At 33.8% G+C, this 4,858-nt stretch overlaps 1 non-coding gene across 1 annotated transcript; it reads right to left on the bottom strand.

The window, feature by feature from the left end:
• Positions 1-343: 343 nt before the first annotated feature.
• TRNAV-CAC lies at positions 344-416 on the bottom strand. Its single transcript has one exon. It is a non-coding gene; the product is annotated as a tRNA-Val (tRNA).
• Positions 417-4,858: the final 4,442 nt, after the last annotated feature.

Here is a 4,858-nt window from a genome sequence, read left to right as displayed (position 1 = left end):
GATATATTAATCGAATTCTACGCATTACATCTGCAGTTGGAAATAATGTGGAAAGTTGAATCCTTAAGATATACACGCTATACTAATTAAAACTTGTTAAATTAACGTCTATCGGTCTAGATAGTCTGGGTGTTTCTGAAGATTCAACAGAAACAAAAGTAAGAAAAAAGAAGAAAAAAACAATTTATAATGGTCAGAGCTCGGGATTCAACCGAGTTACTTCGGAGACTGTTGGAAAGGAGTATCACAATAACAAGAAGTGGAGGAACACAATAACTAAACGGCTTTCCAATCCGATTACAAGATTTTTGAAGCATAAAGATAAATGAAAAAGTATTCAAAATGTCTGAGCCCAGGTTCGAACTGGGACCTCTAGTGTGTGAGACTAGCGTGATAACCGACTACACCACCCAGACTGCTAACTTTTTATATTATTGAGAGGCCGAGACAGGAAAGAGGCTTTCCGTAAAGGTTGTTACCAAGGACCAGGAATTGTGGGTAAACGAGGGGACCGTATCCATCTCAATCTTCTTGCAACTCTTATTCCTGCCGAAGGTTGTTAGTTGTTACCGAGGAATTGACGTGAGTTTTATCCACCCTTACTAAAATACAGTTAAGTATTGGTGTAAACACAGTGTAACTAAATAATTCAAGTGTAAATTCTAACACAAGTATTGTCTACCTACCTTTTTTTTTCAACACTGTTACTAACGGACAATTAAGTATTTGATGTATCCAAATTGTAACCAAATTTTAATTATTACAACCAATAGAGTTATGCCAAGTGTCCTCACCATAACTTCTGCATTAGAAAAGGCCTTTCTAGGCCAATAGAAAGCGAGGGTTTCATCACCGTTTAATGTGAGAGCTTTATTCGTCAAGGCCTTTAAGGGGGAACGATTTCTTTTTTTAACATGAATTCTTTTTTAAGAGTTTCCTGTTTTAAGAAATGCACGTTGTTTTTTTTTCTTTTTTATTATATTTATTTAACGGTTTGGACGTGAGTTTTATCCACCCTTACTATAGTACAGTTAAGTATAGGTGTAAACACGGTATAACTAAATAATTCAAGTGTAAATTCTAACATAAATATTGTCTATCTACTTTTTTTTCAACACTGTTACTAACAGAGAGTTAAGTATTTGATGTATCCAAATTGTAACCAAATTTTAATTATTACGACCAATAGAGTTATGCCAAGTGTCCTCACCATAGCTTCTACATTAGAAAAAGTCTTTCTAGGCCAATAGAAAATGAGGGTTTCATCACCGTTTAATGTGAGAGCTTTATTTATCAAGACCTTTAAGGAGAAGATGTAAGTGACTCTCATTAGAGATAAACTCGAGTACACATTATAAAGGAAGGATGTACGTACGCTGTACACACGTTGTAAAGGCAAGAAAATATGCTTGTACAATGTAAACGTTATGTACAACCATATTAATTATTTACCCTCTTTTCTTTTCTTACTTACGAAATTGTTCGGGGAAGGAATTGAGAGCCCTTGGCCAGTAAGATAGTGGACTAGAATCCAGAATCTCTAGATACTAAACCATTAAAACACAGGTTCTTTTTGATGCACAATCATCATAATCTCTTGTGAGCACAAAAATATAAATAAATAAATCTCTGATTGATTGAGGGCTCGCTTGGAGGCCTCGATGATTAATGAACACAAATTAATTATACATCTAGCATGATTTTTTATTACTAAACAACCGAATTAACACTTATTAACCACAGGAAAATTAGTCATTAACAAAAATACTTGATTAAGGAATTTTCTATTTTATTTTAAATTGTCTCTTTTTATCTTCTAGTGATAAGTTTCAAATTAGCTAGATTTGTCATTGTTATTTTTTTTTCTTTCTTCTTTGTTGTTGAAAAACACACAAAATGGATACTTGGTTTAGGATGCTGCTTCATGTTATGCACACTTTTCTATCTTATGTTCTACTTCAAAAATAAAGAAAATGGTAATCCATTGGAGTGATTACAATAGATGGAGCCCGAAATGGTAAACTTGTCAAGACCCAACAAGAAGAAATAAGAACCGAGACATGTTTCTTCCTGTTAAACTAAGATGGAAATCCTTTGATCTTATCTAAAATGGGAACCATGCAGTATGAAAATTGTCCCAATTTCTTTACAATAATCTGCAATATAATGACCCAAGTCTTCAGTAGTAGGTAAAAAGACCTGCACAGTCAAGATCCTCTGTAAAGATCTGTTAGGAAAGCATTTTGACAAAAAAAAGTGGCGCTTCCCTATAGGTAGGGGCAGAGTAGTACACAAGGCGGTACATAAACACTATACCCGTTGTCTGGGCGCAATAAATGAAACCAGTTGGGAGAGAGACGAATAGTTGTACATACACTTAAAGCATTCAATACTGAAGTTCTGAACTAATCTAAGTACATCTCTTCTCCCCTATATATACATATCAATACACCTATTGTTTCTCACAACATTTCAAATATAGCTCTTCTTTTATCTCTGCATTAATTTCATACTTAAGTGAGTGTTAGTTATCACATTTTTCATCAATGGCACAACAAGGAGGAGAACAGAACTGTTGGAATATGGTACGTATACAACGTGAATCAAGTTAGCAGAGAAGTTGTTTGGAAGGTTTAGTCATCTAGTAATTCAAGTATTGTAGCTAGAGTCTGTTACTAGGTTAACTGTTTAGTGTTTATCTTAACATCCTAATTCCTATAAATAGGAATCAATAATGTATTTGTAAATCACTCAATCATCTCCAGTATTGAGCAGCAATCTAATTCACCCTACGGGGTTCATCCGTGGACGTAGGCGTTAGTGCCGAACCACGTTAAACATTGTCTTCCTTTATAGTTTTGGTATGTAGATTTTCTTGTTTATCTCTTGTTATATCATTGATTTATTCTTGTATTCTCTGCTATCATCAATGATATTCATCTTAGATTTGATCTACATATCAAAATCTAAGATGGTATCAGAGCATAAATGCTCTCGATCCAATCGCTTCCGCAATCCATTTTTTTCTTTATTATCACTTTATTCTGATTTTATTTAGATCGATCAGTTCATGTCTCTGTTTCGGTATCAACAGAACAAAAATCGTGAAATATTGCATCAGGTGTTTCACGATATTTTCGATTTTCTTTTCTTGCTATTGTTCACGGCAAGATCCACGGAAAATCTCCATATTCCGTTCTTGGATTCATATCCTTATGTCCCCATTAATTATGGGATTAATCTTTCCGATATTAATTATCTCATTAATCTTTTCAGGATATTTTCATTTTTGAATATCTTGTTAAATCTTTTTAATTCCGATATATTTTGCTTCAGTTATGCAAAGGTATGTCGTCATTTGTTTGAACTACAAGTAACAAAACAAATTCATCCGATTCCACATGGTCATCTATGTGCTCAAATCCATTCAACTATGCATCGCCTTTGGTTGATGGTTTTCTTGAAATTGAGAGATATACCGTTGGTTCTTCCCTCTCATATTCAAGTTTTTGCAAAACAAAATTAAAATCTTACCATATAGCATGGTATGATTTTCTTTTCGGTGTCTCAATTGTTAAGCACCTTACACATTCAGTGTATTAAATCTGTCAATCGAACTCTCTGAAATTTCAGTCTAGGGAGTTGCAGTCACATAAGAATGGTTTCTTAGGCTAAAGTTTTACTAATGGACCATTTTTTTTTACTCCTATCACCGAGATGATAATGTTAATTTTCGACAACGCCCACCTTCCTTTTTAGTTTCGTCTGGTGTTGTTGTTAATTACGGTAATCCAAATGTTTCCCAAAATATTTTCATTAGATGCGTTTTTGTAAGCCAAGATCTCATCTAATTCTTTCTAGTCGATTATTTTCTTTCCGGAAATTCCTGCTATTTGTTTGCTATATTTTCTCGTAGCATCAATTATTTCCTAGTTTATGGTTATTTTCTTTCCGAAAATAACTATCGTTATCTCTCACAAAGTCAACTTGACAATCCGCCAATATTACTACAATTGTCGTAAGTAATGATGGCAAAGTCTACATTTTCTCAAATCACTTAACTGTATTTCTTCAAAAAGCTTGGAGACGAATATGGTGGATTTCTTTCCTTACACCTATTTTGAAATTTTAATCAATATCTCATCAATGTTCATCATGATCGAATGAGATATTGAAAAAAAATTAAGTTTTTGTATCTCTTCTTATTCCTTCAAAGCATGGCAAGTCTTTTTTTCTTCAACTGCATGCTTCCCTTTGTTATTCGTTGTGCCATGTTCATCCGGCACAGTCATTTGATCAAATCAAATTGTCCTCATAGTATTTTTAGCTTTCTGTTGTCATCACAGTAGGTCATGTATTTGCAATGGCACTGATCGTTTGTGGCATCTCACAGATGCTGTCACGCACTTAATGCTATCAATATTTCTCTTTGCCCATTATCCGCGGCAAAATCCTTATTTATCATATCATGAAAATATATTTTCCTCTTTCAGCAATATTCAATCCCGAGTATTGTTTCTGAACAAATTAACACCCTGAATATATTCTGTGTTATCACATATTTTCTTCCCAAAACCCTTCATTCTAAAAATATCTCCGGGAATTGACTCAATCCCAAAATTCTTTCTTTTTCTCAAACCTTTGGTTTTCATCCTGCTATGCTCTGTTGAAGAAGGCTGCTATAAAAATAAAATAAAAATAAAATAAAAACAAATATATGCATTTTCTTGTGAAAGCCAGCCGTGAGAAAAGAGTGCAACAGTCCATCGTCAAAGATTAAATACAGCAGCAAGCAGTCAAGCTACAAAGTTGGGGTTTCAAGATTTTTTTTTTCAAGTTGCACACTACAATTCTTTCC

Source organism: Papaver somniferum, chromosome 1, assembly GCF_003573695.1.
Source record: "Papaver somniferum cultivar HN1 chromosome 1, ASM357369v1, whole genome shotgun sequence".
Taxonomy (NCBI): Eukaryota; Viridiplantae; Streptophyta; class Magnoliopsida; order Ranunculales; family Papaveraceae; genus Papaver; species Papaver somniferum.
Note: the sequence above shows the minus strand (reverse complement) of the source record. Positions and strands in the feature narration are given on the sequence as shown.